The 24,777-nt window shown below is 35.6% G+C and overlaps 1 protein-coding gene across 3 annotated transcripts in view; it reads right to left on the minus strand.

Annotated features, from left to right (window-relative positions):
* Positions 1 to 24,777, minus strand: part of Arf51F (ADP-ribosylation factor 6) — a 43,294-nt gene that overhangs the window by 13,461 nt on the left and 5,056 nt on the right. For all 3 annotated transcript variants that reach the window (XM_028174063.2, XM_089727885.1, XM_028174064.2), the window contains exon 2: positions 20,887 to 20,991. The gene's annotated coding sequence lies outside the window, so the exon portion shown is untranslated. The remainder of the gene's footprint in view (positions 1 to 20,886; positions 20,992 to 24,777) is intronic.

Raw genomic sequence — 24,777 nt, forward strand, 5'->3', positions numbered from 1 at the left:
GCTTTTCGTCAATAGCAATATAAAATACATCTATAAAATTATTATATATTAGTTACGTCATCAGTAGATACTCACGATATAATTAGCGAAAATTATGTTAATACAAAAGTGGGTGATGTTAGTGAAGCGAATTAATTTATTAATTTATGATTAATCGGGTAGGGGTGAAAATTAAATTGAAATATTCGAAAGATAATTAACACGATAATACGCGAATAAATATTACATATTCAACGTCCTTAAGCTAAAATTTGCTTGCGTTGTTAATAAATGGTGAAACATGTGTGTGTCCTTTATGCAGATGGCTTAAGATCGATAATTTAAAAGAAACGACACAATGTAACAACTATTTCAAACTACGGCTGTCATCAATAGACGATGAAGCAAAATTATACATTATAATAATATTATGTACGTATTGCCTTCTTCTCTAACGTTTAGAGTCCATTTTTAGCATATTTACATATAATAACAAATCATATTTTTGTTGTTATTTTATGTATTTGTGCATCTTTTCTTTTGCGTTTAGACAAACATATCTATGAATGAATTCCAGAACAGAGGCTAAAGGGTTATTTCACTTCCCGGAGGTTTTGATGCGTTTTAAAAAAAAAAAGGCAAAGGCGGCCCAGAGCCTGAATGCCAAATACATTTCTTGGTGGAACTATCTGATCCACTTTCACTGCAGTTGTACGCTTATGGTTCTAGCGTTAGTTAATAACTCAGGTCACCGCAAACGCCGAACTTGTAGAAGATTTCGAAGCGACATCCCATACCATCACCATCACTGAGTTCCTAGCTGATCTATCAGCGGGTCGCTATTCAGATTCGGTTCGGCATTCGAGAGTCAGCTGTCCTTGAGATGTTAGGCCCCTTTGGAGGGGCTCAGACAGCTGTCATCAGGGTAGCTGTTATAAAATAAAACCCCTCTGAACTGAGCTCAAGCTTACTCACCACTCTAAGCGAAACTGGAACGGTCTCCGGGTCAACAACAATATAAGTCAAATTTTTTTAACAAAAAAACCCGACCGGGAATTGAACCGGGTCACCATAACACAACAGTCACGATCACTAATTACTAGACAAAAGTGGGGATGCCTGTTTACCACCGTCATTTGTTCTTATCAAATAACGACCAGTTTTATTACACGGTTTGGTAACGTAGTGATATTTAATATTTTAATAGGTGAATTTTGCATCTTGATTTAAACATGATTAAATGAGCATTAAGATTTTGGGGACCTACTGAGTAATAATTCGATCGAGTTTTAAGGGTGACACGCATCCGGAATTATAATACACCTGGAACTGGTGGCAAGACCTCCTTTGATTACTGGTGGTAAGACCTCTTTTGATTTACTGGTGGTAAGACCTTTTTTGAATCCGCACGGTACCACCACCCCGCCTATTTCTGTCGTAAAGCATTAATGCGTTGGACAGTCGTTGTAACAATACTCAGACTTTAGAACTTATCTCAAGGTGGGTGGCGGCCTTTACTTTGTAGATGTCTATGGGCTCCAGTAATCACTTAACACCAGGTGGGCTGTGGGCTCGTCTACACATTAAAAGCAATAAAAATAAAAACTTAGACCTCACGCCTCAAAGTGAACGCGAATCGCGTTTTGATGTTTGAATAAATTGTGCTGATCATTTGATATCTGGTCGTTTGTCAGCAGCTCGTCTCCACGCCAACAGTTTAACAAAGAAGAACATACATAAGCATTGGTACGATACATTCATATTATGATTGTACGAGACCGCAATGACCCTTGTTTGAGGTAACACCCGGGCCTTTACGACGCACTTATCGCAACAAAAACTATTCTCGGACCATTGATTTTTAGTTAATAGGAAACTGTATAGGGTCGCGTTTTGTCCGCATAAAGAAAATCTCCCGTTTCCATCCGGGATGATGACACAGCAAATATTTCGATTGTCCGAATGTTATTGTTCGACACTTGTATACATATATATGCAAACCTATCTTGAAAATGTCGTTAACGACGAGATTCGGGCATCTATGAAATATTCAGGGTTCTGTGATGAGTACCAGCTACATTAAACGATTTTATTCTTAAGAACGGAAGAATACTATAAATATTTTTATATGTATATATTTATGTAAGTATATGTATTTATTTTAGTACGAGTAGTTGTATCTATAAATATTATGTATGTTATAATATATACATATATGTTTAAATAATATCACTATCACACTACACCTACCAAGGTTCATCTCTGCACTCCCTAAGGTAGACTGTCAGAGAATGACTATGCATTAAATCCGCCTCTATACTGTCAAGTATAGAAAGTTATAAATAAAATAAAATTAATGCGAAACAGAAGTACTAACGTTATCAGTCCTTAACATAGAGCTTCATTAACCACATAGATGTGTCTCGATAATTTAAAAATAAATATTTTTATATTTTGAAATTGGTGAAACCCGATAACGCCAAACTGTGATTATCTCTGATTCTATGAAAAGCATCATCTCATAAAACTACTATCAGTTGAAGCAGCGAAAATAGTGATGTGACAAAGTAGACAAAATCAGCAAGTAACCTAGGTAGTGCTGGGCAGTTTAATCGATGAAGAAAGAAATTCGAACGAGTCCGCGCACTCGTAAAACAACGTAAAATATTGTGCCACCGAAGATGCGAGACATAAATAAACATAACGAAATGTGCTTGATTCGAATTTTGATAAATCGATTTGAATTTTCTTTTCGGACGATTGCTTTTCTTGATTAATTTCAAATCGTAAATAAAGCAATCGAAAGGTAGGGTACACGCTATAATGTAGACAATGTTCCGTGTATTATAAAATTTATTATTGAATTGCCTGCCTGAAACTTGCTATATAAGTAGTAGGTGAACCGACACTGAAATAAATGCTAATATCCCCACCTCAAACAGTACTTCAACTAAAAAAATGTTCAATTGCTTTGCTAAAAAAAATTTGTGGATGGCGAGACGTATTTTCTGCCTACTTGTTCTATGTAGGTAGTTACAACTACCCACGCGAACTTCAAACTTAGGTTCGCCACTCGAAATCAGTAGATAGATAGTCTATGTTAGCATGATATAGAGTCGAATCCTTTGCATTAAAGCGTCTGATTTTCACTTTGACGATATTATAAAACCAATATCGAACTTTGTAACGATTCAACGGTAGGCAGCAGGTTGGCTCTGCTTCTCGTTTTGTGAGTAAGTAAGTACTCACCCACTCAGGTGGGCCGTATGCTCGTCTGTCTACAAGGACAATAAAAAAAATGCTCGCCGTCCGTTAAATTTTTCTCAATATACTCATTTGTCTCTTGACGAATTTGACGGTACTATTTAATGCCCTATTGTAGTAGAATTTTGCCTACGTGACATGGTGTTAACACCCAATAACTAGATTGTCCAAAATTTCAAAATAATAAGACAAAAATATAAACACATAAAAATTATTGTCTATAACTTTTTTTTAATCATTTACAAATATTTCCCTGTGTTCGAACGATGATGAGATATTATTATTGTTTTGTATAATTTATAATCACGTAATCAGCTTACGCAACGGGAAACAGTGTCGTGATATACGCAATATAATCGTACGGAATATAATCGTAAATATAATGTAATTTGCGAATGTTTTAATAATACCAATATGGTAGGTTACACGGTGGGCTGTGACGTTTCGTAATTTAAAAAAATTAAAATGTCAAATCGCCATGTTACACTCGCTGCGGGCACTGCGTCACAGGCCTTTTGATTGAACGCACTGAAGATTTCATGGTCTTAGACGACCAGGAGAGCGATGTTAAATGCTGATCGAAGCCCACAACCAGCATACGATGCCTTGAATTCGATGAGGTAATTGATATCTAGTATGTACAGCGACGTATTTTAAGATTCAGCGCCCTAGGCCTATAGGGTTTTCCGCTGGTTTATAGAAAAGAATGGAAAAAAAAAAAATGAATTATATAATAAAATTTTGTGTTGTGTTGTGAACTGAATATAATTTTATAGAATAAAAGTTCTAAAATACTGAATTATATCTTGCAATCAAACGATTTATTTAACTAGGTAGGATTTTATTTTAACTTCAGGCTAATAAAAATCAAAGCAAAACTGAAAGCGAGGTGGTGAGGTTTATTCCGCCCCTCGCGGCCAACCGCTAAGGTAAATACGCCCATCATCAAACTCGTATCTTTTGATCATAGACTCATCAATGTTCAAAATAGTCATTTATTTCCACCTATCACATGCTAAATAAGGTAAGTCTATTGGCGATCAATTATCAATTTACTTTTGATTGGAGCCAACAAAAATACTATCGATGATGAAACACATCCGCTAGTTACGAATCCAAGGGGGTCGGTCGCCCTTCTATTTCCGTCAGGTCAACGCTTAGGGCGTTAACCATTTCCACGCCATTTCCCTTATGAAGGCAATTGCGCGGCTGATAAACATTAACTTCGGCCGCTTCTCCCCGAGATAGGGGACGCACGAATAGTTGGAACGGTAAATAAATGAGTTTGAAACATAGAGCACGTTTGATTCTCGAACACAGACAGACATATCTGAACCCAAATAATAGGTACAAGTTTACTATTAAATATTACGTTTTATAAAGTTTCTTTGGTTAGCTGTGTTTTCCTTGCTGCAACCTTGTGTCCACAAAGACCAACTTGCCTTGTAAAATTGTATGATACCTAATTTATGTCATATTTACAAAGACCGAATTCAATATTAAAAGACAGTTGCTTGTTCTAAAAGTTACGACTAAAAAGTTTACATTTAATGTTGCCAATTTACAAAAACTACCTGGAGCATATATCATGAATACCTGGAAAATATAATAGTATAGTGTAGTCTAATTTTAGCGACTTCTCAGTATTGAAAATTCAATAAGAAAAAACGAAAAATAAAATATTGCTTTATTTTCCATTGTTTACATATTCATCTGCGTACAATAGCAATAAAGAAACTACAATACGAAGAACGAGGAATTAAAAAGAAAATTGGCTGAACTTGTGACATAAATATTAGTAACACAATTGTAGAATCAACAGTTTGTTTGATTAACTTCAAAAATGAATAAGGTTATATTCCTCTATAGCCCTTGCCCTTGAGAGTATTCCCAATGCGGATATTACTACTACTTCCACGAGTACACGCATTACACCCGCTGCGTATTGGATAGGCGCCAATCACGTAAATATTTTTCTCTAAATTCATTCATAGGGCGCCCTGAACGTGTCCAGTTTTTACTGGTGGTAGGACGTCTTGTGAGTCCGCACGGGTAGGTAACACCACCCTGCCCATTTCTGCCGTGAAGCAGTAATGCGTTTCGGTTTAAAGGGCGGGGCAGCCGTTGTACTGTAGAAACTGAGACCTTAGAACTCATATCTCAAGTTAGGTGGCGGCATTTACGTTGTAGATGTCTATGGGCTACGGTAACCACTTAACACCAGGTGTCTAAGCAATAAATCATACGGTAACACATTTCGAGCAACTCCACTATCTAAATATGACAAATTTCGAATCAATAAATCTCGTATAAGTTGCTAATAGCGGTCATAAAACTGACGCTGTTATACGTACTGTACATAAAATGATGTCAGTAGTTGCAAAACCGGATTGCATCACTCACTACAAGGCAAATGAGACTGATTCATCGGGCGATACAACAAAACAACACAAAAACAAACTAGGCAAATTGTTAAACACGATTGATTGTTGTGTAAAGCAGAATTGGATAAGTGCCAATACAGAGATCTGCCTTGCGGGCATTAAAGCTAATTGATGTGAAAAATACCACAAGATTAGACAAAAAAAACATTATTTGCTTTTCGGTATTTTAAGGACCGTAAACTTTCTTAAATATACATACTAATTGCACGATAGAGTTGCCATTATTTAATTCCCAATTAAACGTTAAACATTATGATTGGTGAAAATTGTTTCGATAATTACCTATGTTTAAAAGATAATAAATTCATATAGTTTTGTTGAAAAACCGAAAGAATACAATTTCTACAATAAGAAAGTACCTAATATGCACAGCGTCTACTAACACAAATTTTATGTAGGCTAGGTAAAAGTACATTCATAATATCGTGACCGCCGCCGCAACTTGTTCTTAACGGTTTTCGGATTCTTATTTTATCGATACTTAAACTCTTAATGGAGACTAAACCGCCGAGAGGTTTCTATAAGAATGGTACTGATACCAGGAGATATTTTTACCAGAAAAAAAAATCGGTTTTGATTGACGAACATTTTTGAAAAAGCTGGTGTCTTTGGATGTACTAGTCACGTAGAAAGCGGTATAAGATAATAATATAGCCACAAATGTAACGTGAATTCGAGCTTATTTTTTTTAAGTTCCTTATGGGACGATGCGGGGGCGTACCCTAACCGGGAAAAACGTCCGTAACGTAAGATTTTTATTAGTAATGCACACAGTGTTACGACTTAACTTTGTAATAACGTACAAAATATAACATATTTTTATTATATATTTTTTATAAAACACTGTGAATAAAATAAAGTTGATAACTTTGTAGTTTTTTTTTATCAATAAAAAAATCATAATAAAAAATGTATACTCGAATAATTATTTTATTTATACCTCGAATAGAACTTAAAATTAATATTTTTATAATATCCTATCCGGTGTCCCACGACCCCACACATCTGTTTTTCATTTATCTATAGGGCCAAACTCGATAAACGATAAAGGTGCACTATAGAATAAAACTTCGTTTAAACAAACAAACTCAGATTCGGCTATTTCACAAAGCTCACGAATGAAACGTACATTCATTGAATAAAACTGATTGTAGACCACTAACGAAGCGGAACTGCGCCAACGGTGTTTGTCCGAGCGCTGTCCATTAATACGAGCTCTAAAAATAAAAGATTTTTGGATATTCGGTAAAATTTTGCAAATCATTCCATTCGCTAGCTTCAAAAAACAAATCAGCCACACCGAATAAAATCGCCATTTTTAAATAAGTATCAAACAACCTAATATTCTTGTGCCCTCTTTTTTTAATTATCCCCTTTTTTTAATTTTTATTATTATTGTTAATAACCGCACGCCCAGGGGCGCTTTATCAATTATTTCTCCCTTCACACGTTCGAAAATCATTTGATACGAAACGACATTGTCAGCCGGGTAGCGTCAGTATGCGCTATACTACTAAATAATTTCACTAGAGAAACATATTTTTTTATGTTTCTAATTTTTTAAAATGTCTTGATAAACATCAAGACATCAAGCCAAGACATCAAGCCTAAAAAAGGTCTAATTGTTTAATAAGTTTAACGTCGCAATAAAGAACGGGATAACTTTTACTTTCCAATTTTGCTACGAAAACTTTACATAACGCGGCTGAATGTAACTTGAATACACGTGACGTCATTTGGGGTCAAAAAACTGCGAGCTAACCATTTATTAAAATCTACATATACACAACACACATCGATAAACCACATTTGGTGGCATGTGTTGTTATCGTTGTTTGGGTTGATGTGAAGAAATATTTAGAACATTTAGAAGAATGCTTACCTTTTGTTTGGTATTGGTAGACTTTTTCAAGCAAATTTGAATAACCCAAAAAAATAAATTGTCTTTTGGCCATATCATTACACTATCACTTTAACCGACAGTTTTTTTTTCATCTTGCGTAATCCAACAACTAACGTACAGCCGACACGACGATTTGTCAAACTTTCAACTTTATAGCTAAAAGCGAGTTACGTGAAGTTAGGCTTTTCCCGACACATTAAACTAGTTGAGAATTAAGTGAGCGCGGCTATCGTGAAAGTTAGCAGAAAATTGTAACATGATGTCCAGAAAACTTTTAATTAACAATGGATTTTCCGTTTCGACGACTGTTTTTATTACTTTCCCAATTCAATTACCCTCTTACATACAGCTAACCGATGTCTATAATGAAATTTATTGCAATCTAGTGCAGGAAAACTGGGGATGCCGGACGCAACCCGATCTGTGAATCAAAGTACTTTGGGATACATGTAGATTTTATGCTACCTATTCTGGTGATATTTGAAGTTTTTTTTTGTTTTTTTTATTGCCCTTGTAGGCAGACGAGCACACGGCTCACCTGATGGTGAGTGGTTACCGTCGCCCGTAGACTTCAGCAATGCCAGGGGCAGAGCCAAGCCGCTGCCTACCGCTAAATCAATAAACATTTCTTCAACTTCCCAAAGTGGATGTTAAATGCTTTTTTTTAAATGCTAAAGGTCTAACCAGACATACTATAGCAGTGCCGTGAACATTCAAATTTACCATGTAAGTCGGTTGTATTAATGGAAGTACACAATATACAGTTGTCAATTTAATTATGTAATGCAAAAACAAGTTTGTATGTTGTTATCTCCATGTATCGTCACCAATGAGCCTTGTCCATCTAAAGGTTATCTAGAAGACGTAACTTTTTGTAAATATACCACTCTTTACTCATGTTAGGATTTTCTATTCAATATTATGAGCCGCTCTGCTAGATTTCATTACCAATGTTGAAAGTAACAAAGTGGATTTTGAATTCTCATTTGCCGAATTACATTTTCCCTTATTTCATAAAATACAAACGAATTTAATTATTATTATGAGACTATTAAAATGTAATTCTGGAAGAATTTCAATTTGAATTTAAATCTAAACTTAAATTTAAATTCTAATTTTAAATTAAGCTCTCAAGTCTAATTTAAATTTAAAATTAGAATTTAAATCAGACTTAGAATTGTCGAGAAGTTGTGGACGCGTTTTATCTGCAAACATGACTAATGACTGCGATTGTATGTCTCCGTCTGGGGAGATCTAGGGGGCATCAACATAGAAAATTATCGAACGATTCATGAGCGATACAAACATTTAGAAAAATATAAATAGGTAATAGTATTTTCTGGGATTTTCACGAGTCATAGATATAATTAAAACTATTTTTACGCTTTAAAAAACTGAGATTAAATGTAATTTAAATTATAAATAAATAATACTGACCTCGGCTGATAGAGGTAATTCACACGCTTCCAACAAACAAATTTGAAAAGCGCTATATCAAAATGAGAGTGTGCGAAAAATACTTGAATGGCATTAGAAACTTTTTCAGTATTGTTGTCCTGAGACGTCATTTTTAACAATAAATTCTGATACAACAAAAATTTTACGAATTGAATAAATTTGCATTATTTGTTTGGGAGTTTATAAACGACTTCAAATCGTTGCTGTACTTAATTATTTGCGTAGATCGGCGGACGAGCTTGTGACCAATTGAGATGATATTAGGCGGATACCGGAGTTCGTAGACACCAGAATACTAAACTGCACCTTGAGATATATTAGATGTAAGCAGCCACGAAACTGCTCCTCCCAAGCAGAGCAGATTACGAGCTTCCACTCACCTTATCCTGGTCGCTACAAATCTATCTAATCAATGAGCTATGCTTTCTAGAACAAACTAAAACTAAAAAAAGTTTTGAAAAAGTGGTATCCATTTTTCGGTTAAAGTTACTGAAGCTCTTCTACGTCTCCTAAGTCGCTGTTTCTAGTTATTTATTGACATTGTGGGCTAATGAGCTTACGGCCTGCTTGATGGTAAGTAGTCAACGTCGCTCTTAAACTACAGCAATGCCAGAGGCACAAAAGCCGCCACCTATTACACTGTTCTGTTTATGATCAAAGTGCTAAAAATCCATTACTGATAAACTCTTCTAACGAGATCCTCTTATTCTCATCATCGTTTTACAGGAAAAAACACACCATGATCCTGTTACTTAAATTTTATATCAGTTTTATCGTCTTCTTGTATCTCGATCCGAGCGCACATCATATTATGTTGCTTATATCGTATGCGTTAAACACAATATCAGTCTCACAACGCACATACCTGAACGTCTTAATTAAACGTACTTTTAAAAAGTCATTTTCGTGTTCTGTAGTGATAAAAATATTCGGTATATTGTGTAAAGCATCGATTTCTTCAAAGTACTCGCGCACCATCTCTCCTACATCGATAGCACTGTGACAGAAACCCTAATTTTTGCTATCGAGAGATTTCTGGTGGCCTTTCTAGTTTCACTAGGGCAAGTGGGCGAGCAAAGGTTCAGACATGAGTGGTGAGATTTGCCAACAGCTGCCTGAGCGCCCCCAAAGATCTAACGACTCAAGAGCAGCTGCTTCGCGAATGAATCTACTACCGAATCGGAATCGCGACCCGCTGAGAAGATCCGGCGAGAAACTCAGCGGACTAATGTTTAGGTTAGGAAAAACCCTCCCTGGATTGCCAACAACAACTGAACCAAGTTTCATAACAATCAAATAAACTGTTTAGAAACAAAGCATAGAGTTCATTTTTATTTATATAATTCTAATTTGGGGCCGCATGATCGCGTGTGATTTGTCTCAGATTTTTATTTATTTCGACTTCGATTTAAAAAAAATCAACCCGGCAATCAAGAGCGGTTCGAACCGGCTTTCAGACTTGCAAGACATTGAAACGGGAGGATCAGATGTACACGCCCGTCGCCCACAGATTACGTAATCATAGTAAAGGTATTTGTGTCACGTTCTCCGTGCCTAGGGGATAGCACAATATAAACTTTATCGTGAACGTAACTCTACTATGAACGCACCTGCTTCTGTGACTATGGATGTTCGTGTTATTCACGCCGGGGACGATAAGATAACGAACGTATGAATGAAGGTAGTCTTTAGATTATTTATACGGCAGACATTATTGATATAGCATATTTTATCACTGATTCTATTAATGACCTTCAATTAGTTGTGTATAGGATTGATTTTTTTATTTATTGCTATGGATGCTATGGTACTTTATTGCCACCACCCTGCCTATTTCTGCCGTGAGGCAGTAATGCGTTAAGGGTTGGGCAGCTGTTGTAACTATACTGAGACCGTACAACTTCTCAAGGTAGGTGGCGGCATTTACGTTGTAGATGAGCTCCGGCAACCACTTAACATCAGGTGGGCCGTGAGCTCACCTACCCAACTAAACAATAAAACCGAGATTCGGAAACCAAGACAGATTGGTGAAGACTGCGGGGTTGCCGCAACCTTCCAAGCGCCGCAGGATGTGAACGACTATCCGTTGATTTGCTCTTGGTCCAACAAGGGTTATTTGACGTTTCTCTTAGGCGAAGTCTAATTTTACGTCGGCTGACAGACGTATGTACATTTATCGATGTAAATTTAACGTGAATTGTGTTCACGAGAGATCAAGGTTAGTAGTGACCTACCAAAATTATAATAATTTGATAATGATTAACATTTGCGTAAAGTCAATTTGCTAATTTGTCTGTAAACTAAAACCAACAAGTTGAAAATTTTAGATTATATTAATTATAAACTTCAACATAATATCGAAGAATGCGTGTCGTCAGATTCCGCAATGTGGGAACTCACACGTGTAACTATGTAAGATTAAATTATTATTAACAAACATGACATAAATTCGTTTCGTTACTGGGTAGGTACATAATTGACTCATTACAACAATCCGAATTAATTTTGTTTAAGGCAATTTGTCCGCAAACAAGCGGATGTAGTCGGTTGCTGATTCGAGGAATATTGTGATAAACTACGTTACGCGGAATTAATGCCATTGATTTAGCGCCGCAGATTGGCAGAAGAACTGGTATTAGGACCTCTTGCGAGTTCGCATAGGTAGGTACCACCACCCTGCCTATTTCTGCCGTGAAGTATTAATGCGTTTCGGTTTGAAGGGTGGGGCAGCCGTTGTAACTATACTGAGACCTTACAATTTATATCTCAAGGTGGGTGGCGGCATTTACGTTGATGTCTATGGGCTCCGGTAAACATTTAACACCAGGAGGGTTGTGAACTCGTCCACCAATCTATGCAATAAAAAAAGGAACTTAAGGTTCTTCTGGCGATAAATTGTTACAATGGCCCCGTCCATCCACACACACCAGACCGCAACGCGTATGTCACCACCCAGCTTGAGACATGAGGTCGTAGTCTCAATTCTACTGTATCACCCTTTTCCAGTTATTCGATTTCAAAGTTATGCATGGTATTCGTTTTACATTTCAACTTTTATTCGTAGTTTTATTTCTCTTCTATAAATTTATTCACATATTATTCACGAAAAGTTCGATAAACAAAATATATTCCATTTGACTATACCAGACTAAAAAATATACATTTTTTTTCCAAAAAATCCAAAGGGAATTAATCCGTCAAACGCTTTCAAACTTCGCCTTAGCTTTATGAATATATTTAAAGCTTGTTTAGTAAGACTTTATTTTATTTTATTTTTACATATTACCATTACTAGTGTTCGATATTGGGCGAACAACGATCCAATTATATAAATTCGGTCATAATTACTATCAGGTAATTCATTTTATGTATTATAGGTACATACATAAATAATGGCATTTTAAATTTTCTCAAATATGCCAACGTTTTTATTGTTTTTTTTAGAAAGGCGAGAGAGAAAAATCTGTTACCAAATAATAATTACTGATAAGCTTCGTCAATACCTATTAAAAAAACTGTTGATAATTAGTTGATAGTTGGTAATTAGCCGTTTTTTTGTTGTTGAATTAATCGAGTGCAATCAAAGATTACACTGTACATTTTTTGTAACAGTGCCTGTGAATAGACACTATATAAATACATTTTCAAATTGCTAGTACACATTACAGGAAGGCGATGTTACTCTCGTCCAATCCATTTTGTGCGTATACCGATGACACAGTATGCAGAACGTTTTTAATAAGCCACTTTGGGACTAATAAGAAAAAAAGTCACTCAACGACCTAAATATGCATATATGTATATAAATATATGCATGTATTATTATAAAATGAAACCCGCACAAGTTATTTATTTGCGTATTTACTATGTCGGTCTCTTTGTGAACCCGCACAGGTTCAAATACGCATTATCAACACAGCCTATCATCAAGCGTTTTTATATCTAAACGTTTATTTTCATAAGCAGCAGTTCTAACATATTTTATTGCCTAAAGAAATGCTTTAAAAGAATAATCTTCTAGTTCTCTGCCCCTATCTACGCAAGCCTCACATAGTACCTACGTATTTATGTTTTAATGTGAAACTAGTCTCTCTCTCTCTTCGATCGGTCCCTCACTGCTGAGGATCGTGACTCCGTCCGATTTCGTCAACCAACTGTCTCCATCGATCCCGCCCTGCAGCCAGTGAAACTAGTATTTGTTTGATAATTTTGAAACTACTCTAAGATGTTAAATTTTATATATGCGCATCACCAGAGTCCAACAATAGGTAGCTATGTACTTACACAATACCAAACGTCATACGTCAAAATCCAATATTTGCACGATTATTCTACAAAACAAAACATTACTTCGTAAAAAAAATCCTTTTGTTATTGGCAAAAGCTGATAAAGCTGCGATTACATCGATAGGTATTTCGTGTCGTGAACGCCAGAGTGTAGGCAGACCACGAAACTTTGTATGCCGTCTAGAATTCCAATGCGGTTGTAGAAACTCGACGGACAACATTAGTTGTGCAGTTGAAACAACACGAGTTTAATTCGTGAAGTTTACATACAAGTTTCTGTCGTTTCTAAGACTCAAGCTCCCAACGGTCCTACGTAATCTATATATTAATACATGAAGCAAAAACTTTGTATCCCTTTTTACGAAAATTGCGCGGACGGAAGAGTATGAAATTTCCTACACTTATAGAGAATATAGAGAAGGAGTGCACAATGCTAATTTTTTTTTTAATAATGCATAAAATATACATTAAATCAATAAAGAAAACATTACACACACCACATACCATGTATTTGACGCACACACGCATGCATACTATTTATTGTCAAACTTTTGTCCTTGACGTCTGTTGTCAAATTGAGAATAGATTAAATATTGTTTGTCTTTGTTAATATTTTTTATAGTGTAGTCTTGGCGAAATTTGTGATTATAGAAGTATAAAATACAATCATAATTGTGTACAAACTTACAATTGCAATTAATTATATTCGAATTTCGACTACTGCGTGACCTCTAGTACATATAATTTTCTAATATCCAATCCACTATACCTACAATTTCATTTTTTAATCCCGATATCGTTGTATCGCGTATGTAATTAAACGGTTCTTTTATTACTGGTAGAGAACTCATAGTACTACCTATTGTAAAACTTTTAAATTTTGAAATATGTACTTCTGGTCTCCGTTCAAAACTTGTTTGGTAAAATAAAATATGCATTACAAAGGCCCGCTGACCCAAAGTGTTCACCGTTTAGCAATCATCAGCAACACTGGGATTGAAGACGAATGAGACAAGACGTATTGCTATAGTGAGAGAAAATCTCGTTATGTAGATAATTCAATTTTTGAATCAACGTACACGACAAAAACCCACAGTAATATGGAAATGACTCCATTCTGACAGCCCAATTGATTTTAAAACTCTCATCACAACGTGAACCCCACCCACCTTGATACGCGAGGTAAAAATCTCAATTGCATTGGTAAATTGGTGCTAACTACTCAGTTTATATGTGAAGTACCTTCATGAAACAGAGGTGTGAGTATTGCTTCCTTTGATTGAGTATTAATAAAAACTATGAATACACATTATCGGAAAATTTGTTTGAACGTCGCCCGAAACAAAAACATAAGAGACGGGGAACAACAATTAAGCAACTTATGATTCACACATTTTCAAAACAGTTTTAACATACGCTAACTATGAAATGAATAAAAAAACAGTGTTAAAGAGCGGATGCGTCTCATTTGAAAAACGATATTCATTTCGAAACGTTGCTTGTTTGATATTTCTTGTTATTTAGCTTGTTTTAATCTAGCGACCCAAAACGCCTATTCTGCGTCAATGACGTAAGCTGCCTTGGATAGTACTAGTACGCTGTTCCATTATTATGTAACATGTTCTTAACATCAAGATACCTGGCGTCCTTTTTACCACATAATATAGTTCAACATAAATTAGTGAATACAAGTAGATAAACAATTATTCTCTATACAAGGCTGTCTGCGGAAGATTGCCTGAAGCGATAACGAAGCAAATCAATACACTAATGGCGAATTTAGATTATTACATAGTTCGTTTAATTACGACCTTTCTGTAATAAAGCTATCACAACAAAACGAAACCGCAATAGCCGAAACACATGTTATAGTTCAATGACCTTTACTGTCCTCGGGTACCAGACATGTAACATCATTTGTCCAGAGTTGACGCTTTGATACTCTTAATAAAGAGGGCTATTTTTATACTGTCATTAAACAGTACAAGATCACCGTTATCCAAACTTTCGCTAGCTCATCGGTGAGTCACTTGGAAGCCCATAAGTAGTTTATTTGACAGCTTAAAGAGGCAAATCCTCAAAGATTGATCTATGCGATATGCGAATGTTCGAGTTAATTTCGCTCGTTACCGATATCAATACAATAACGTCTAATTTATTGTTTGCTCTTCCGGCCCAAGGCTATCAATAAACTGATCAAAATTATTTCTATGGTCGTATTTTATTATTCTGTTATATAAAGTCGTCGTGGCTTAAAAGATAAGACGCCCCATTCGTATCTAGCGATGTAATACTTGAGACCTAAGAACTTATATCTCAAGGTGGATGGTGCATTTACTTTCTAGATGTCTATGTCCAGTAACCACTTAAAACCAGATAGGGTATGTTCTCGTCCACCCTATAAACAATAAAAAAAAAAATTCTAACGTAATAAGCACTTAACAAATGTTCACGATTGACTTCCACGGTGAAAGAATAACATCGTTTAATAAAAATCATTTCTCGCAAAATTATAATTTGCGTAATTACTGGTGGAAGGGCGTCTTGTGACTCCGCATGGACAGGTACAAAACAAACTTCTGCAAAAAAAGCCTATATCTGGTACTCAAATGTCCAGGCCACAATGTAAGTACACACGAGAAGTGGACAAAAACTGCATTACAGAGTGAAGAAGACAACAAGACGTTAACAAGAAGTTAACTAACTAGATTACTAAATTAAAACTAAATAAACAAAAACTGAATAATAGAATGTGTTGATGAAATTAAAAAAATAGCAGGACAATTTTGTTGAAGGCCAGAAAGTACCTATGTTTACAGAACCAACTCAAATATCTGTCACGTAAGCGAACTAAAAGTAAACCTACCCTAGTCAAACATAGTCCAACATCGAAACGGCGGGTAAGAGCTTGAATAAAATATAAAGCTAGCAGCTGGTTTACGCGTTACTGTGACGAGACAGAACACCCGGCCACAGCGATATAGTGTTACTTTGCTAAATCTGGTGTACCTACATTGGAGGAGTTTCTCGCACGAGCATTGATTTGCATCTAATTGCCACGATCCATCCATGTTTGATCGCCTCGCTGGTCGTAGCGTCAGTAATCCCGACTATATTGATATTTATTTTATCTCTACCTATTCTTTTTTTTTAGGGGATTTTATGACCTGGTAACTAAGCCCTTTAGGTCAAATCTTATTTTAATTATATAAGAAATTATATTATGAAATAAAATGAAGTTGATTAATATGAAACATGGCATGAAATGAAACGAGATGAGATGATATGGGATGAAATATAGTCTCAGTAAAATAGTAGTCATTTACTGACACTTTTTAGTGGACTTTTTGGAGGATCCCGAGAAGTTACGTTCAGCGGCTTTGTTTCATTTTCCCACATTTGAGCACTATCACAGATACTAAACAGTTAATAAACCACCGTTATTATACATTTAAGCCTAAAGAAACAGTAAATAGACAAAATAAAACAAATCACACAACTTGACTCCTCGCGTTCCCTCCAAAAAGTCATCCCTTCCTATTCGGTGGCTCACAGGCTCAACCTGAGAAACTATGCTAACATCAGTCCTAACAAGAGCAGTGCTTCGCAGAATCTACCATCGGTTCGGAATCGCAATCCGCTAAGAAGATCTGGCGAAAAACTCACTGTCTATACTCAGTGTGGATGTCTCTTTTTCTCGCGGTTTTTAGATTAAGTGCCACTAGTCGACTGTAAATTTGTAGAAAGCAATTGGTATACAGCTCTTTCAGGATTTCTAAATAACTTACATTATTAAAAAAAAATACTTGAAATTAATTTACGTATTAATTATATAATAATAAATCAGAATACTATTTATTTAACTTTATTCATGTATTAATGTTGTGAGGGAACTATTGAAAGCCGAGATTTTAATAACGTAGGTATTTCAAGGATAACAATTGATAATAAACAAATACTTCCAATATTTATACATGTTATATGATTTCTGAATAAATCGTTTCAGATTGCATCGCGAGCAACTGTTTAGTCTGTTGAGTGTAACTCTACCCGTTTACAGCTAAAAGGTAGTTTGGTGTTACGTTTAAAATGCTCTTTGTAATGCAAATGAAATTCGAATAATCTCGAACTAAGTTCAAGCCACAGTATAGTGACAGTTTAGTTAAAAACTGTTTCGTCGTATAGATTAGATTAATGCAATTAGTGATTTTAATAAAGCAGTTACAAAGAACACAATTTTGCACTTAGGATTATAACGATACCAAAATAATTCCGAGATATTTCGGAGGATTGAATTTTATTTTCTTGTTAAATATAAAAACATTTTGATGATAATGTTATAATTTAACTAGTGCGAATGATGCTTTAGAACAACGACAAAAAATACATTGGTCATCGTTCCCGTCGCTTACGACGAAGGGCTCGGCGAGTAAATTAACCCACAGACACAGCCCACTGAGTTTCTCGCCGGATCTTCTCAGTGGGTCGCGTTTCCGATCCGGTGGTAGATTCTGCGAAGCACGGCTCTTGCTAGGGTTCGTGTTAGCAACGTCGTCAGGTTTGAGCCCCGTGAGCTCACCTACTAGTTCGGCGAATTTAGAATAACCCCTCGAAGTTACTAGAATAGGTAAAAAAAAAAATACATTTCGTGTTACCGAGGAATGTTAACATAGACGCAATGACCGAGACTAGTGTGTACAAGCTTCGTGTACACGCAAGGTACAGGTGAACAACTGTCACTAGGAACGGGCCGAATATTAATTGGTTTAACTGGTTGTATACGCTCCGACGCCCGACCTCATTTTAAATAGTTAAGCTAATTTAGATAAGAGCTTTTTGGTTTTAAGCGAAGGATTCGAGGTTATGTCATATTATAACCACGCTTTACCATCTTGAGATACTTTGAAAGAGTGTATATTGTATTACGTACATACACTTTTTTATTAGTAAATATTAAATAATATTTTTTAAGCATTTTTAGTTCGTTTTAATCACGCGTTTTTTATTGCCATTATATTATATCCAATGTTTCGAATACTTTAGTTTTCGTTATCACGGACGACATATAATTGTTCTTTATAAATCTCATCTTCATCTTTGTTCACCTCATTAACTAGGGTGATAACTAATCATACTCATTTTAATGTTAAAGCTCTTTAACCTTGAGTGCTGAACTTATTTTTACATATTTAGCAGAAATTGTTAAAGTATTTTTGACCTTATTAATGAATTATGTACAGAATCTACATTATTTTCCTCAACAGTTGATGGATTTTGGTAATTCTCTCTGTTATGTGTAAGGGACATATCAAACTACTCAAATGCAACATGTTTCACGCTCTAACGGTTATCGGATCGTATCGAATAAAAATATTGGCCCAACATGTAATCTTATTAGCATTCGTCATGATCACGAATTACCTACACGAGAAAGCAATAAAAGAATGTCACAAATTAAAACGCGCGGCACAGTAGATAATACGAAACGCAAACTCGAAATTGTATTCTTCAAAACAAATAATAAACTCAGAACCACTTCAGTTGTAGCGAAACAAGAAGCAATTAGGTCAAGACGTTTCGAGATATACAATATCAATAAAAAGGAACTATATAAAGTATGTATATACGAAGCGCCTACTTCAGAATTCGGATGGCATACGTTGCTTTATCAATTCATGGAGAATCCACGTTTAAGGGCGGGCTAAGAAGGGTCTTTCATCATGGTATTACCTGCGTAAACACGTAACGCGTTAACCTGCTGATGAATAATTAACGTAACTCTGAACGTAAAATAATACGACGTTGATGATTATACGTACCGTAATTAACAACAAAAAAATCACATAGCGATTAAGGGATTTTATGACCTGGTAACTAAGACCTTTAGGTCAAGTCTTATTTTAATTTATATTCTTATTTTTATGAAAAATGATAATATCAAGAGATATGAAATGAAATGAGATTAGATGATATGGTATGAAATATAAATCTCAGTAAAATGGTGATTATTTACTGAGACTTTTTCAGTGGACTTTTGGGAGGATCCCGAGAAGTTACGTTCACCGGCTTTGTTTGATTTTTCCACATTTGTTATTACAACCGTTACTACACATTTAAACGCGAAGAAACACTAAATAGACAAAATAAAACAAATCACACAGCTTCACTCGACGCGTTCCCGCCAAAAAGTCCAATTCACATAGCGATTTATGACTTTGGCACAGATAAAAAGAATATCGGCTTACGTTACAGTCACCAAAAAGTTTCTACTACACATACTTTTCTTTTTGAATCACTAGGTCAATTTTCAATCTTATTGAAATAATAGCTATCCTACCCTTTAGACTGTTTAAAAGTCGTTGTAACCTAGTCTATACGGTATACTCGTATCAACTAGGTTCAGATCCTGTCTACATTTGGCCACGAACGACTTTCATAGCGAAGAAATAGCATCGCGTATTAAAATTAATCCCGCAATAAATTGATTATTTGCGCAGTGAGTTAAAAAGACTTCGTAAATCATCAATTGGGACGAGATTAATGGATTAAACGACCCGTTGCATATATTTTCATACTACCCAAACGTAGCATACAGACGCATACAATTGGTTAGAATATATATTGATGCGTCGAATATTTAAAAAACGAACATTAATCTATAGGACATAGTCCCGGTAAAGTACCCTGACTCAAAATAGACTTAAGTGACATACAAGGAACGAGTTAATCAATAGAGAATGCAATACGATAATAGGACTGCATTATCTACTTGGTACTAGCAGTCATTATGGGTAATAAGATATACTACAGATGCCATTGAACTTTTTCAGTTTACTGATTGGACAGAGCACACGATTTGTCTGAATTTATTATGGCAGGAGGAACATCTACTTTTCGCAGTTTTGTGATGCACGGATGCATTCTGTGTCTTTTGTCTCTAGGAGATATGCGACACAGTCGGTTGTAAGCCAAATACTAGAACCCATAAATACTACCACTAAAGTCTGCTTCCAGCTTCAAAAAGTGGCCTGAATTACTAATCGGAACAAGGGCTTGGTTAATGACAGATAAAGGCCGAGAGGTCTTCATGACACGAACTGATTCTCGGATTCCATCCCGTCACCAATTAAAGGAATTATAGAGGAATATTTATATCAAACATATTGAAATATGGAAATATTTATGATATAAGAAAACAGCATTGCATACCCATTTAATAATAAATTTTCGGACACACATCAAATATCTCGGAAAATCGATAACAACATTCCACAATCGAATTAATCGAATAAATCGTCGACAATATTATTATAGAGAATGCAACACGATAATAGGACTGCATTATCTACTTGGTACTAACAGTCATCACGGGTAACAAGATGTACTATAGATGGCATTGAACTGGCACGAGAAACAATACCGAAATTTTTTTCAAAAAAAAATTCCAAGATTAAATCTTCAATTCGTCATTAAGACAATTTATTTATTCAGAAACTTGATAGTAGAAACTGGCGTTTAATTTTAATGATAGAAAATATGTTCGTTACTCACTAGTACAAGACGTCGCCAGCTCACCGGAACCATTCCACTCTGTTGGTTAGTTGCGACGATTCTATCACACTGGTGGTTGCTTATCTAACAGTATGCACACATAACCTGTAACAATTGAAAATAGTACATGATAATGCTTCCTCTACTGTCTAACCACTCTTAAACTCGAAATAAACACTTATCGATACAGTAATACATAAATTAACCAAATCATCACGATCGAGACTTCCAAGATAAGGAGCATTATTAGCCCGTTCAGGTAGATACCATTATCCTGCCTTTTCTGCCACGAAGCAGCCGTTATATGTACAATTAAATTAAGACTTCGAATTCATGTTTCAAGGTGGAATTATGATGTGCATGGGATTCGGTACTCGATTAAAGCCACGTGCTCTGTGTGCTGTGACACCCATCTTCGCCAGTTTAAAAAAAAGCTCTAAAATAAAACTAATTATGCAATAATAAATTAATTCTAAATAAACGTAATTTTAAAAACAATATCGATGGCCTTAAACAGAGCATTGGTATGTGTATTTAGTGTATAGAATTAATTGAAAGGTTTTTTTTTCTTTCTTTTTTTTCCTACCTAATCTCTTGGTGTATATATTTGATTGAATTACTTTTTTTCCTACATAACCTGGTAGCCTTGAGAGGCTATTTCAGCGTAACCTAACAAGTAGGTGAGCTCACGGGGCTCAAACCTAACGTTGCTAACACTAACACTAGCAAGAGCAGTGCTTCGCTGAATTTACCACCAGATAGGAAACGCGACCCAGTGAGAAGATCCGGCGAGAAACCCAGTGGATTATGAATTAGTGAAGCGATTTACTAATCACTCCCTATGATACGCTGCAATGGATATACTACTGGAGATATAACCCAAGGAGGGTTGAGGTCGGGCAGGCGGCATGGTAAGAGGACATACTTCCACTCCACATAATGTGAAGAAAAGATAAGAAAAAAAAATTAATAGTAATGTTTTGCAAGCGTAGTCTGTTTAATCTTCTACTCACGTGTTAAGGTGGGCGGCCGTGTTAGTAGACATAAGGTGGGCTCTGAGCTTGCCTTCTCATTTATGACCAAATATTATTAATAATTTGTACTAGAGTCATCGCTTTTTCTACGTTTGATGCCATATTTTGTTCCGCCATGATACTCTAATGTCATCTATGACTACGTAAAGCATTCAAAGCGTCGAAAATAATGACAATTAAAAAACAATAGATAAACTCGTTACAGTAGTATTATGAAAATACTATTATATCTACCACACTAAATTACTTTTTACCCCTTTTTACGAAATTTGCACCGACGGAGGAGTATGAATTTTCCCAAACTTACAGAGAATATAGAGGAGTGCAGAGTGTTAATATTTAAAAACAATTATGCGATAATAATACATAAAATCGATAAAAAAAACATTACACACACTACCATGTATTTGACACACACATATAATAATATACATATAATCTCTCTATGTTTATTGTCAAACTTTTGTTATTGCTTAAAGTCTTTGGTCAAATTGAGAAGCGTAGCCTTGGCGAAATCTGTGATTATAGAAGTATAATAAATAGTCTTTGACAATAGAACCATAATGATGTTCAAGCTTATAATTTCAATTATAGTCAAATTTCGACTACTGTGGGACCACTAGTTTAAAATACACGACACGTTCAGATCCCTCGTCACAGCTCATCGCGCGGGCCCGTTCGCCGCTCCTAAATCCCCCTTTTCCGTAACTACTTAGCGCACAGCCCAAATCATACAAACCGATTCTGATAAATTACATTACGAATAAGCCTCAAAACAAATTGGATTTTATAGCAACGTTTACAGAGCGTGTTTTATCGGATATAGGCAAATAATCCTGATTCTAAACGATTAGAATTCAAAGAGCCTCAACAACACCCCGATAAACGTTCGGTCAATGCTGCTCCTTAATTGCTTCAAAGCAGTTTTTTTTTTGTTTTTTATTTTTATTGCTTAGGTGGGTGGACGAGCTCACAGCCCACTTGGCTTTAAGCGGTTACTAGAGCTCATAGACATCTACAACGTAAATGCGCCACCCACCTTGAGATATAAGTTCTAAGGTCTCAAGTATAGTTACAACTGCTGTCCCACCCTTCAAACCGAAACGCATTACAGCTTCACGGCAGATATAGGTAGGGTGATGGTACCTACCTGCGCGGACTCACAAGAGGTCCTACTACCAGTAATAGGTTAGTACATGTACCAATTCGTATAGACTCACATGATACCATCAGAAATCAAGATAAGAATTAGGCCGAGGTAAGTTGAAGAGAATACGGATGAATGACTGCCTATTCCTTACTAGCGGTAGGCACCAGCTTGGCTATAACCCTGACATTGCTGACGTCCTAAAATGATAGTAAACACTCACCATGGGGTACTGTATGTTCGTCCGCCTGCTATAGTAGCAATAAAAAATAATTGCTATCGATTATGGACAAACAAATACAATTGATTACCGCAAATTCGCCAATTCTAGTAATAGGCTAAGCAATAAAATATCATCATTATCACTATTGTATTACAAATAAGCTCGAACCTTAAAAAGTTCCACTGAGAAGCTGAAGTTTCTCCCACGGAAACGTTTGAAACAAACTAAAGAGATCACGTTCACAACTCAACGTTCTGATTAAACTTCGACGAGGCAATCGGGAAATTCCGATAAATTTATAATTGATGAAACTCGCGCCTACTGAATAACGAACCGCCGGAAACGAAGAAAGAAAACAAGGATAACTGAAGTAATCTATCTTGCAGCTGTTTTTTTTTTCTTTCTTTTCTTTAGCTAGTAATAATACATACAGTTTCGTGCAATAAACATCGTGAGCACCCATGAGCAGCATTCGTTTCGAACCTATTACATCCAAAGTGTGCATTGTGCTTTTAGGGTTATATTTGGTATGACGCTCTCGCGTATATCATACACAAGAAAATACGGTCGTAAATCTAATAACACTAAGGAAGTTTAATCGTAAAGAAGTCTGACAGAATGCCAATCGAAAGATTGCGTCCGAAACCGCATCAAGATGATGCCACTTCCCTATCATTCATTGATGAAAATGGTATTCGCAATTATCTCCGTGTCCAACTACCTCATTTCTACAATAATAATATAATAACTCTGCGCGTGTGGGTAACATAATCCGGCCTATTTCTGCCACGCGGCAATGTTGCTCTCTGATTAAGAGTCATCAATATACACATATAAAACATTGAGACATTGACAATATATATGGAGAGATGATTATTCATGTATTGGCCTATTTAACTTAATTCACTTTAAGGAAAAAAGAGCCTTATTCAACATCACTAATCTCTATATATAAAAATGAATTGCTGTTTGTTAGTCTCGCTAAAACTCGAGAACGGCTGGACCGATTTGGCTAATTTTGGTCTTGAAGTCCAGGGAAGGTTTAAAAGGTGAGAAAATATAAAAAAGCTCAGAATTATATAAAAACAAACAATTTTGTTTTTCCTTTGATGTGTCTTTTATTTATCGATTGAGGCACTACGAAGTCTGCCGGGTCAGCTTGTAATAAACTAAATATCCATCCAATTTATTTAAAAGATAAATACGTTTTCAAAAGTCAAAGTTCAAGAGAGTTCGCTTCACACAATGAGTTAATTCGTTAAAGTTAACATTATATTCTCACATTTAACTAGGATCAACAACATTGTATTATATTATTATAATAATAATTATCTTGCTAACAGACCGATTTCCATTTTACAAACTTCAAAACCTTGGCCAAACAAAAAACGGTTACAAGACAATATAATCCGAATTGTGTTTTAAGGTATCGCATATGTACTGAATTTTAGGCAACTTTTCTATAGAAAACTCTATATCTTGTCTTT

Source organism: Bombyx mandarina, chromosome 05 (assembly GCF_030267445.1).
Source record: "Bombyx mandarina strain Sakado chromosome 05, ASM3026744v2".
Taxonomy (NCBI): domain Eukaryota; kingdom Metazoa; phylum Arthropoda; class Insecta; order Lepidoptera; family Bombycidae; genus Bombyx; species Bombyx mandarina.